The sequence below is a fragment of the Hemitrygon akajei genome, unplaced genomic scaffold (assembly GCF_048418815.1).
Source record: "Hemitrygon akajei unplaced genomic scaffold, sHemAka1.3 Scf000051, whole genome shotgun sequence".
Taxonomy (NCBI): Eukaryota; Metazoa; Chordata; class Chondrichthyes; order Myliobatiformes; family Dasyatidae; genus Hemitrygon; species Hemitrygon akajei.
The window spans coordinates 4,298,462-4,311,930 of record NW_027331937.1 but is presented as its reverse complement, the minus strand read 5'-3'; the positions used below and the strand labels follow the sequence as shown (position 1 = coordinate 4,311,930).

General features: G+C 45.9%; 1 long non-coding RNA gene across 1 annotated transcript; it reads right to left on the bottom strand.

Annotated features, from left to right (window-relative positions):
• Window positions 1-1,208: 1,208 nt before the first annotated feature.
• Window positions 1,209-1,749, bottom strand: LOC140721175 (uncharacterized). The gene is made up of 2 exons (XR_012097330.1): window positions 1,539-1,749; window positions 1,209-1,257 (listed from the first exon to the last, which is right to left on the bottom strand). It is a non-coding gene; the product is annotated as an uncharacterized lncRNA (long non-coding RNA).
• Window positions 1,750-13,469: the final 11,720 nt, after the last annotated feature.

The window sequence follows — 13,469 nt, the reverse complement described above, 5'->3', positions numbered from 1 at the left end:
TGGCCGAATTCAGCTCCCGAGCCTTATGCGCTAAACAGTGATACCAACCGATGGCTGGAATGTGCTCAGATCATTCGCGCCAGAAGGAGTTGCAACCAGGAGGTGTTAAGAGAATAATGAACTGATTAATGTGACAGAAATTCAGCTCCCCTCAACTGCAAACATGAGAGAAAATGAGAATGTCAGAACATTAGTAATAGGAGTAGGAATAGTCCATCTGTTCGGTCTGGCATGCTCCGACAATGAAGATGATCGTGGCTGATCTGACCATGGACTCTTCGCCGCATACCTGCCTCTCCCTCCGATCCCTTAATTCTTCTTCTCTGCAACGACAATGCCAACTTGTCTTAAATCTATTTATTGAGCTAACCTCCAATGCTGCATTGCGCAGATAATTCCACTGATCCTATCTCTGGGAACAAACAGTTCCTGCTCATCTCCATCCTAAATTTACATTCCAGAATCTTCAGGCTATTTACTTCACTTATAGTAATACGTACCAGTGGAAACAACTTTCCTGTCTCTATCATATCTATTCTTCAATACATTTAAATGTTTCTGTAAGGTTCTCTCTCAAACATCTGATTTCCAACGAGTAAGATCCCAGGCAAATCTATTTCTCCTCATAGTCGAACCACCTGCTCTCTGCAATCAACTGATGAAACGCCTACGACTCCAGTTTATCCGTCCTCAAGTCTGGAGATCAGAACTGCACAATACTCCAGACACAGCCTCATCAGTACCTTGTGCAGATGCAGCATAACCTCGCTGGTCTGAATTTCAATTCCTCTGGCAACGAAGGCCACGTCCCACTTGTCTTCCTGATAGCCTTCTGCACCTGCAAACGAACCTTTTGACATTCAAGCACAAAAACTCAAAATTACCACCTCACAGAGCATTCTGCAATCGTTCACCACTTAAATAGTATTCTGTTCTTCCATTCGTCCTTCCCAATTGGGTGAGATGGCATTTACCAACTTTGTACTACATCATCCAGACGCTAGTGCATTCTCTTAACCTGTCCATATACGTCGGCAGTTTCCTTAGCACTCTCTGTGACGGCGATAAATCATGGCAGCGATGAAGCCCATGTGACCTCATGATCTTCAACAGGTGCGACTTTGGGGTTGTAACGTTCTCGCTCGGGTGTGAAGTAACGCCGAGGTAAACGTCGAGATAAACCAGAATCAATGCAAACGAGACCGCAGTAAGATTAACCATTTACTGTTCACTCTTCACATTAACGCATGGTGAAAACTGTTGAAAAACAATACAAGATTGGTACAGTGTTTGTTCCCTTCTAAATATCACATTTACATTGTGAATACTTGCAAAAGTAAAACTACAATAACTACATTACATTAAAGTGCAGCATACAGTCAGAATCTAGCTGCTCCATTGGCTGCTTTAGATACACTTCAATACAAACTATCCCGACTCTTTAACTGACGAAAAGGTAAACCTTACCGACCGTCGTTACTTTTAACAGAATCGGCGTTAACATTTTAACTCAAAATACCGATTATCTAATGACTTACAGCGTTGCTTTCACTGTGTCTTTGGTGCATAGAGAGACCCTAGTCAGCGTTATGGTGGCACATGAGAGTGACCCCCACCCTTGCGTGAATCTCAAACCGGTAATTCCCCACAAGACGCGGCGAACCCGGATGTGACGTCATCGCAGCCGCGATGTATTACAGACAAATCAATTGATTTAAACAATCCTAACTTTAACTAAAAAATGCTAACAAATTACTACACGAAAATATTATGAACTAAATAACTGCCATAAAGGCAGCACACTCCCCGCTTGGCCTTCGTAAGGTCACAATGAACATAATACAAACTTCGGTCTCTAAATCAGTCGTTAGGTAGAAGTAGAATGACTTCTGTAACAGGCCTTTGGTAAATTTTCCCATCGCCTTGGTCGGTAGTTTTCAACTCGAGTTCCCTGACATGTCCATCCCTACTAGGGAATGTGGCAGTGATTCTGGCAATTGGCCAGCAGTTGCCGGCGATTTGCTTGTCCTTGAGCAGGACTAAATCTCCAACTTGAAGGTCCCTTCTCCATTGCTTTGTGTACAGGTCCTTATCGGAGAAGTCCCCTGGTGGAGGGGCAGCTCCTGCCTTCTGCGTAAGGAGCATTGATGGCGACAGTATGAAGGGGTTTTCCGGGTCAGAAGACACGGGTAGGAGTGGTCGTGCATTCATAATGGCTGTGACCTCTGCCATTGGTGTGCCCAGTACCTCGTGGGTCGATCGGATGCTTTGCTGCATCTCAGGTCTCCTTTTCGTGGTTTTTTGCAAGGGCGTGAACCGCTTGACTGCCTGCTCTTTGTTGTTTGGCAAGCACTGGCGTGGTTCTCTGAAAGGTAGTGGGGCGACCCCACTATTTGCTTTGTCTCTGAAGACCTTGGTGTCCTCCATTTTTAAGATGATGGTGTCTTGAGCCGATGGAGCAAGTTTATTATCGTGCTCCTTATGAGCAAAGACAGACTGACCCAGCGTCTCGTCAGTTACTTTGCGCTTGTTAAAGCCTTGTGGTGCTTCCTGGACGCACATGTGCGGGGTTGAAGAATCATATGGCGGCTACTCTCTAGCACATTGGTCTTGAGTGTGTTAACCGTTGATTTGTGTTCGTTGCCAGGGCACACCTCTCCTATCACCACCCAGCCCAGATCCAGGCGTTGGCAAAGGGGGCGTCGTGTGGTCCATTGACCTGCTGCCTAACCTTGTGTACCCGGAGAACATCCCTCCCTAATAGCAGGAGTATTTCTGCTTCTGGATCCAGCTCTGGGATGTGTTTGGCGATGTGGTGGAGATGTGGTTGGTGTAGCACCGCACTTGGCGTCGGGATCTCAGTGCGGTTATTCAAGATTTTCTCGCACTCTACGAGTGGGGGGAGACAGATGAGGACTTTACCATCCAGGGACTCGATCTGGAAACCTTCGGCCCTCCTTCCGTAAGTTTTCATGTTGCCTGAGCAAGTTCTAAGGTAGTATGGGAACTGCTCACTCTCAATGTTGAACATGTTAAAGAACTTTGGACTGACTAGCGAGCGGTTGCTCTGATCGTCCAGAATTACGTAGGCTTTGATGGCCTTGTCTTTGGCTCCCTTAGGGTACACCTTAGTGAGACAGATCTTTGAACAAGAACGGCTTGCCTGAGCTTGACCGCAAACTTCCGTACAGCTCGAGCTGACAACAGTTGTCCTGGAGTGAGCTTCTCCCTCCCCGCCGTCCTGTTGTGGGGGTGAAGGAGCGTTGTCGGTTTGCGGAGACAGGCCAGGATGCATGGCCCAGTCGTGATTAGTGCTATCACATTCCAGGCACTTCACGGCGATCGTACACTCTCTCGCACAGTGAGAGGTCGAGGAACAGCATCTAAAGCATATTCCTTTCTCCTCGAGGAGGGGCCTTCTTCTCTTCGAGGGGTTTTTCCTAAACGTTCTGCATCTTTTGAGAGGGTGGGGTTTGTTATGCAATGGACAATTCTTGCTAGGGTCGTTGTTAGTTGTAAGGACTTCAGTCTTAAGCGCTGAGACTGGTTTAGTGATGTTGGAATTATTCGAAGTGGATTTATCTGGCTTGGTGTAAATTGTACTGCTTCCTGGACCTATGAGGCTAGGATCGTTTCGCTTCTTCGCCTCCTTGCACACGAACCTGGTGAAATACTCGAAGGGAGGGAATTGACCTTCGTGTTCTTCCTTGTAATCTGAGGCAACGGACAACCACCTGTCCTGCAGCCCAAATGGAAGTTTGTCCACGAGTTGTCTAATCCCGGTTGGAGTGTCTAGGTATACTAGACCAGCTGAGTGGCCATCTTCTTTGGCGCCTTGAATCTCCATGAGTAAATCTCCAAATTCTCTTAGCTTGGTGTGGTCCTTGGCTGACACCTTAGGAAAATTTCCCAAACGTTGGCATAGCGCCGCCTCAATAATTTCGGGGGCTCCGTAGCCCTCCTGAAGTCTCTCCCATGGTTTCTTCAATGCTAGCTCGGGTTTGTTGATGTACACTGAACGCATGCGTCTCACCTGTTCGCATGATTCTTTCCCAGCCATTTTGCCATAAGATCCAACTCCTGGGTTGCTCTGAGCTGGACTCCGTCGATAGCGTTGGTGAAAGTGGAGTACCATGCACGGTAATTTTCAGGTTATCGTCGAACCGGTATAGTCCTGAAGTGACGAGATCCCGTCGTGCGAAATACCGTGCTGCGGATTCGTCTGCAGGTGGCGTGCGGGCTGAGGGAACATGTCCACAGGTACATGACTGAGGGCGTACATCTGTTATGGGATTTGCTGGTCTGGACTCAGTCTTTGCCTCTCTTCTCCCCAAATCCGGTAAGTTCGGTGTCGAGAAGTACTTGTCGTGAGCCTTGCATTCCTGGTTCATCGCGGAGTTGCGAGGGTAAATTATCTTCCTCGGATGGACGTGATGCCGTCGGGCCTCTCCAAGACTCCTTGTGAAGTGGGACGTTATTGAATAAGTAAAGAGAGGAAGAAAGAGTGTTCCATTCCATTTGAGATTGGACATAGTCCCTTGTACGTTCCAATCCGATCTTTTCTGAGGTAGATTTTCCGTCCTTCGGATCATGCATTTCTTCGGCGTCTTCTATTAACTCTGCTTCCACCTCGGCAGCTGCTGCTTCTCGTTCTAGCTTCAGCGCTCCTAACCGTGCCTCTACCCTTTTCCTTTCCAATTCGTTTTCGGCTTCTCTGGCAGCCGCTTCGGCTTCTCTGGCAGCCTTTTCCTTCTGGTTTTCGGCTTCTCTGGCAGCCGCTTTCATCTTTACTTCTAATTCTTCTTTGGCAAAGCGCGCTCGCACCTTGGCGGCTTCTGCTTTCGCTCTTGCTTGGGTGGCCTTACTTGATGCCCTACTGCCCCTGTCGCAGGATGACGATGACTTTGACAACGACTTGATGCTGGATCGGGTTGACATGGCTGCACTTTAAACACCTGATAATGACGCTTTTTCACTGTAACGTTCTCGCTCGGGTGTGAAGTAACGCCGAGGTAAACGTCGAGATAAACCAGAATCAATGCAAACGAGACCGCAGTAAGATTAACCATTTACTGTTCACTCTTCACATTAACGCATGGTGAAAACTGTTGAAAAACAATACAAGATTGGTACAGTGTTTGTTCCCTTCTAAATATCACATTTACATTGTGAATACTTGCAAAAGTAAAACTACAATAACTACATTACATTAAAGTGCAGCATACAGTCAGAATCTAGCTGCTCCATTGGCTGCTTTAGATACACTTCAATACAAACTATCCCGACTCTTTAACTGACGAAAAGGTAAACCTTACCGACCGTCGTTACTTTTAACAGAATCGGCGTTAACATTTTAACTCAAAATACCGATTATCTAATGACTTACAGCGTTGCTATAACTGTGTCTTTGGTGCATAGAGAGACCCTAGTCAGCGTTATGGTGGCACATGAGAGTGACCCCCACCCTTGCGTGAATCTCAAACCGGTAATTCCCCACAAGACGCGGCGAACCCGGATGTGACGTCATCGCAGCCGCGATGTATTACAGACAAATCAATTGATTTAAACAATCCTAACTTTAACTAAAAAATGCTAACAAATTACTACACGAAAATATTATGAACTAAATAACTGCCATAAAGGCAGCACAGGGGTTGTTTATTTATTTCAACGATGTTGCCCACACCACCAAACTTCTACAACGTGGATTAATCTTGCCCTGACCCAAATGGACATCACTATGAGATTCAGAAAGAGCAGACGTTCTGCTCACCTCAGTACAGGAAGGGCGTGTAAGTTTCACAGCGGGTGCATAGGAAATGTATCAGAATGCTGACTGGATTGGAGAGCATTCCCTGTGAGGAAAGTTTATGTGTGCTCAGACTTGTTTCTCTTGGAGCGAAGGGGCATGACAGGTCACATGGTGGGAATGTTTGACAGGAGAGAGGCAGAGATAATGTTTGCCTGACATAGAATTAATCGGGACACCGAGGGCACCAACGCTTTGAAGAGAAATTCCGCAACTCATCGAAACATAGAAAACCTACAGCAGAATACTAGCCTTTTGGTCCGCAATGCTGTACCGAACATGTCCTTCCTTTAGAAATTTTCTAGGGATACGCATAGCCCTCTATTTTTCTAAGCTCCATTAATAACACAGGAGTCTCTTCAAGGTCCCTAACGTATCCCCCTCCCTCACTGTTGCTGGCAGCCAATTACATGCATTCATCACTCTCTTCGTAAATTACTTACCCCTGATATCTCCTCTATACCGACTTCCAAGCACATTAAAACTGTGCCCTCTCGTGCCAGCCATTTCATCACTAGGAAAAAAGTCTCTGACTATCCACCAGATTATTGCCTCTCGTCATCCTATACACCTCAATCAGGTCACCTCTCCTGCTCCATCGCTCCAAGGAGAATAAAGCAGAGTTGTCTCAACCTATTCTCATTCCCAATCCAGGCAACATTCTTGTAAATCTCCTTTTGCACGCTTTCTGTGGTTTTCACATTCTTCCTGTCGTGAGGCAACCAGAACAGAGCACCGTACTCCAGCTCGGGTCTAACCAGGGAACTATTTCTGCAACATCTCCTCTCGGTTCTTAATCTAATTCCCACAATTGATGATGGCCAATGCACCGTACGACATTCTTAACCACAGAGTCAACATTAGCAGCAGCTTTGAGTGTCTTATCCAATCGGATCACAGGATCCCTCTCAAGCTTCACACGGCCATGTTTCTTTCCGTTAAAACTATATTCTGTCAGCATGTTTGATCAAACAAAATGAACAACCGCACATTTATCTCGGTTGAAATCTATCTGCCACTTTTCAGCGCAGTTTTGAATCCTATCAATGTCCCGCTCTAACCTTGACATCCCTCCACACTATCAAGGAAACCCGAACATTTGTGACATCAGTAAATTTACTAATCCATCCCTCCACTTATTCATGAAGGTCAATAATAAAACTCACGAAGAGCAGTGGTCCCAGAATAGATCTCTGAAAGACACTACTGTTCACTGACCTCCATGCAGAATATGACCCGTCTGCAACCACACTTTGCCTTCAGTAGGCAAACCATTTCGGGATCCAGAAGCAATGTCCCCTTGGATCACGTGCATCACTACTTCACAGTAAGCCTTGCATCGGTTACCTTACCAAATAAACTCAGCCGAAGTTTGAGAGAACAACTATGCAAATGGCACATCGTTAGAGGACAGGTATGACAAGCTGACTCATATTTTTCAATGTTAATCAAGGTGAAGAGACGAAGAACTTACCAGGAACAGCTACAATGGCGAGTAGAGGGTAGTAAATCAGTTGGAATGTCAGAAGTGCATACGAGATTCGAGAATTCAACGTCATCCATTCATAATTTTCAACAAGATATTGAAACGCCCCGAAAATATTCTTCGCGATTCCCGCAGCATCCCGCGGTGCATTTCGCAGATTATGACCCATTGCTGGATAGTCCAGATGCCCGTTCCTGATTCAGCCTCTGTCCTCTCTCTGCTTGGAGCCTCTGGTCTCTGACAGCGTAGACTGGGGGGCTCGATCTGAATCATCCGTTGTGAGGGAGATCATTCGGGAGGCTGAAGTACGGACAGACAGGACATATAGAGTGGCAGTGAAACCCAAGGTGCAGGGCACAAGAGACAAGATGACAGAGGAAGGAGAATCATCTGAACGGGTGTCAGTAATTCTATTTGAACTTTGTGTTTTTTTCATATGTGTTTTCCTCCAAGCTGTCAGTCTGTGGCTTTGTATTGCCATGTGCTCTTGTTTGTTTTCATACCCCATGTGCTCTTGCCCCCGATCTCACTCCACTCCGGCCCCTGTATTACTGAGTACTCCGTCTCTCTCACCTGTTTCACATTATGGCCTGCTTTACTGCCACTTCAAAACAGGTGACAGCATTGTGCTCCACCTGTCATCTGCCTCTCCCTTCATTGCTCTCTGTATTTCAGAAATGTGTTCTCACCTGTGTTCCCGGCAGTTGGTTGCCAGATTGTGCCAGTGAATTCTCCTGAGCCTTTCCAGCATTCGTATCTGTACTCTGTCCGTCTGAATATCGACTCTGCCCGTTTCCCGATTCTGGGTTTTGAATTGCTCTGTCTGATTTTGATCTCTGCTTGAATCTTGAGGTCGACTTTATTTCCACCTCGGGATTTGTTACTCAATTAATATCACCGTGTGCACGGTGCAGGGTCTGCGATTGGATTTCTGATCCAGCGCCCTAACAGAGTTCAGTCACAGTGCTCGAGTCTCTGCCACTCACTTTGCCGCTGTGACTAAGAGGGGAAGTGGACGGTGTGTGTGTGTGGGGGGGGGGGGGTTGATGGGGAAGGCACTCTGTGGTGATAGGATATTCGTTAGTTAGTGGGTCGGACAGGAGGCTCTGTCGTCGACAACATCAGGGATAGCTCGGATCCAGTCTACACCAACTTAAGTGGGCGTGTGAACAGCTCGAAGTCGTGGTCTATGTAGGTGCCAGTGACCAGTGTGCGATGAGTGACGATGTTTTTCTGAGGCATTCCAGGGAGTTAAGAGCAAAATTAAAGGGCCGGGCCTGCAGGGTTGTGATCCCCGGATTGCTACACGTGCCACGTGCTTCTGAGGCCTGAACCAGGAAGAGTTTACAGATTAATAGGTCACTAAAGAGTGCATTTTATATCAAGTCCTCTGCAGATGATTACTAACATTGCATTTGGTTTCCTATCCTTTCTCCAAGTCGTCCTGTATGGAATCCTCCCAAGGGGCTCTGCACCTCTTCGTGTTTCAATGATCTCCCAATGGTTAAAATAGTCCACTACTTTATTTAGTCAGCACAAGAGCATTACTGGGCACTTCCCCACATTACATTCATTCTGCAATTTATTTGCCTATATCTCCAGTCTGTCTAATTCCTGCTGCAAGCGCCCTGCTTCCCCGACAGTAACCTGCCCTTCCATCTATCTTCGCAGGATGGGAAAACCCTGCCATAAACCAATCAAAACCTTCATTCAAATCCTTGCCGTACAACGCGATAAGAAGCGGTCCCAACACCGAGTGCTGCGGAACTCCACTGATCACCGCCGTCCAATCAAGGACCTACGCCGTGTTGTTTATGGACATCTCCAGAGGGCCGCAATATTAAACACCACCAGGATAGTCTGAAAGTTCCGAGCAAATGAGAAGTGAGCGTGATTGGCTGTGTCCGGACATGAGGTTTCTCCATCTGCTGAGAAAGAGAACATGCACAATAACTTACTGTAAGCACAAGAGTCAGATTGCAACAAATTATACGACGACCGATCAGTGATTACAGACAGGAGAATACATCATATCCGTCAGGATTAAAACAACACGGGATAGACAAAGAACAACAACTTATTCAATAGAGAAAGCCATTGCGAACTCAGATAACACACAGAAATCCATGCTTGAAATACACCACCATATACTGAATTGAAAGAGGAAAGTGTAAGAGGATGGCACATGACAGGGTTAATATTTTCCGAAAAGTAATATTTAAAACGAGTATCCCCCCAATCATTACAGAACCGTATTTAAAAAAAAACTAGCTATACAGAAAAAAATATATATATTTTTGTAATTCACCAGAACGCTGCAGCACTGAGCATCTCTTGAAAGCTTCGAGTCATTGAGAGCTGGCGATGTCTGGGTCAGGTTTAATCAGTGTTAGGGTGAGTGAGCGGAGCCATTCCTGTTCATGAACCTGATGTGTGCGATGTCACAAATCCCCGTCACGCCAAAATTTCAGCGAAGTCTAGCTGAGCCGCACCCTTACTACTTTAGAGGCTGAAAGAACAGGGCAATTCGCGAGCAACCCGTTAACTCTCTCCAATACTTAAACCATCATGTCCTTTCATAACCAGTGGCTAATCATTGACTCTGCTGTTTATCACGATGCAGATACTTTTTCTGGGTAATTGGCAATCGTTTCAAAGGTGTCGAGGTACAGTGAAACAGTGCGAAAATCTTCCCTCTCCCTCTCTCTCTCTTTTTCTCCCTCTCTCTCTATCTCCCCCTCCCTCCCCCCTCTCTCCCCCTCCCTCCCTCCCTCTCTCTCTCTCTCTCTCTCTCTCTCTCTCTCTCTCTCTCTCTCTCTCTCTCTCTCTCTCTCTCTCTCCTCTCTCTCTCTCTCTCTCTTGCATGCCACTCAGCCAGAATATGACGTTTCCTAAAGATATTCAGCTCGCAGAAAATAAATCTAAATTCCAGACTATGTTATTACATAGAATATAAACACGTGATGAAATGGTTTGAAGGCCCTTATGTTATTTCAGAGGTTGAACATCCGTGGATTACAAAGGGTTTATATAGTTAGGGGTAGAAGGCAAGAGAATGTGGTTAAAAAGGAAATTATATCAGTCATGATGCCAAGAAAAACTTCCAGTAAGCGCCATTTCAATCTGAAAGCATCTTGTTAAAGAGACAGCTCAGAGGAGAGCGGACTTCATACACTTACCGGTTCAGCCCCTCAGTGGTTGCGGTCGTTCATCGATTCTGTCAGGGTTATTATTCTATTTAGAATTTATCTCGTATCCTAGCCAGGAAGTTAATATCGTGGTATACAGCAACGTATATATACTGACCCCCCCACCCCATCCCAGTTTATGAGCCCGATGTTTGCAGGGTAACAGCTCTGCGCGAAGCTTGTTGTGTGGGAAACACGTCCCTCCTTCCCTCCGTCCCTACTTCCCGATGGCAGCAGAGGGAAGTGCTCAAGTCCAGGATGGTGGAGCTCCTTGATGATCGATGCTGCATCCTTCAGTTTGAAGATGTGCTCAGTGGTGGTGGCTGCTCCTGTGATAGACTGGGCCCGAGGATTTTCTGTTCCTGTGTACTGATTTATTGATAGCAAGGCGTGACGTTACCATTCATGGTCCTATCCACAGTGCATGGAGAGAGGTTTGTCAAGGTTTTACAGGTAATCCCGTATCTTCGCAAACTTCTAATCATTCAATTATGGGCTGATCCAATATAGTGGGTAACTTTTCTAACTGTATAATAAGCGTAGCCTTCCATGTTCCTCATAACCACATGTCTGTCTCAGTTTCCCTTCAAGGTCACTAATCCTTGACACCTACTACCACACAAGGATGTGCATCCCATTCACTCTCTGCTTGTAAATCTCATTCACATTCTGTATATATAGATATATATATATATTTATACAACACAAAATGCCCTGTATATAAATCACACTGATACAATCACAGTTTGCTTCAATGGAAGGAGGTTGCCCCCCCACCCCCCCCCCCCCCACCTACACTTGCTCCGTGATGTTATGTCATGTTTCAATCTAGAGACGATTCGTTGTTCGATTTTTGATTCTAACCAAGATTTTCAAACGTTATGGGGACCCTTTCTGAACTATTTTAAAAATCTTTGAATTGTCACTCTCTGTTTATAGGTTTTGGCTTTTCGAGCCTTTTTGAAATTACCACCTGAGAATTCCCCATAACTTTGTGCAAGTTTCTAAATAAATGATTCTGGCGTCATCTGCAAAATTATTAATCAGCCCATTTTCATACATCCGGGATGGTTGTGTGTATCTCAAATCCCGGAACAACCCACTGTCAATCTCCGCTTATGAACTTTTCCTTATGCCTTGTGATTAAAATGCGATTCCTGGGTTACAACATTGAAATCTCTGCATTACCGTCTGCCACCTGGTGTCGGCAGTATGACAAACCTGTCATTTGACTGGCCACCTTTCCAAACCATCTGGACTTTTACCAGGCTCCCTCAACATCCACAACATCATCACGTTTTGTGTCGTCCAGAAGCACATTTAGGAATAATCCCTATTTTCATCCGTCAAACTTCTGAACATCTCCAACATTTGTCACATGCAGAATCGCTGCTCCCCACCACTGTTTTCTGTCCTCTATGTGCGGAGCAAATTTGAATCCATGCTCTCTCCTGCAGCTCTGACTTATGGATCAGCCTCCCGGATCGTGTCCTTCTCAAATGCCTTACTTCTAGTCCGTTCCCATGGCTGGCGGAATGCTTCAAGTTTCCAGTGGCCCGAATCACGGGACAATTTTCAGTGACCCATTAAGCCATATATGTCAAACTCAAGGCCCGCGGGCCAAATCCGTCCCGCGGTGGAATTATCTTTGGCCCGCGAGATAATATCTAATTACTATTAAAACTGGCCCCAGTAATCGAAGCGCCTATGGCGTATGATATGGCTAATGCTGAGTTTATTCAGGTACCAGGTTTTCAGGGTTTTTAGTGTTTATTCGGCAGTCTTGCTCGGCAGTCTTCTTCATAAGAAACGGAATTTGTAAAGTGAAACACTTTGTAGTTATAGCAGAGACGGAGACACATGAGAGCAGGCTGAAAAAACGGAGGCAACGAAAGCTGCGTTCGCACGTGTCCGACTGATCCGGCCCGCATGAAGCTGCATTTTGCTCAATCCGGCCCGTGACCTAAAATGAGTTTGACACCCCTGCATTAAGCTATCAGCATATAGGTATTAGCATTTGGACTGTGCGGGAAAACCAGAGAGCCCCGAGAAAACCGACTGCGACGGGAAATGTGTACAACACCGGACGATCAAACGGAGAAGAAAAAAAAGGACAAGCAAAAAGGAAATAAAAAGCTGTTTTGTTACCTCCCGGGTGCCAGGGTCATATATGTCTCTGACTGCGTGCACAGCGTTCTGAGCTGGCAGGGTGAGCAGCCAGATGTCATGATACACATCGGTACTAATATCGTGGGAAGGAAGAGTGAGGACGTCCTGAAGAATGCGTATGGAGAGCTTGGTAGGAAGTTAAAAGTATATTAAGAGCAAAAGGATAGCAATGGATAAAAGTGTTGCTCTTGAAGATCAGAGTGGTCGGCTATGTATGGAAACAAATGAAATGCGGGAGATTTTATTATATATGTACAATGTACTGTGTATGTTAATTAAAATGGCTTGTTTGTTTTGTAAAGAGTAGAAATGCTTCTTTGTATGATAAGTGCTTTCTGTCGCAGTTGTTTAGCTTTAGACTTGCTGATATATGATAAGTGCTTTCTGTCGCAGTTGTTTAGCTTTAGACTTGCTGATATCGGGATTGTATTCATTTGTTGACCAATGGGGAAGGTTATTTTGTCTTGTGGGGCTGGGAGCTTGGGGTTTTCGCGGTCTTTTCAGGGGAGTCGGGAAGAAAACGCCGAGGAAGGTGGACGTGCGCTGCACTGCTCGGTCGACCACCCGGGGCTGGTCCCAGGTGCGAGGACGTGGAGGTCGGAGGAAAGTGACGAGGGGTCGAATGGTTCGATGGTTGAGCTCCAACGATATGCACTAAACTGACTGAACTTTGATAAGTTGGCGCCTGTTACTTTATTTTCTTATCCTTCATATATACTGTATTGCATAGTACTCTATTAGTTTTAGTAAAATCTTTAAAGTGTATTTCATAACGGTATCTGGTGTGAGTTTGATATGGTGTGTGTGCCGCGCGGCA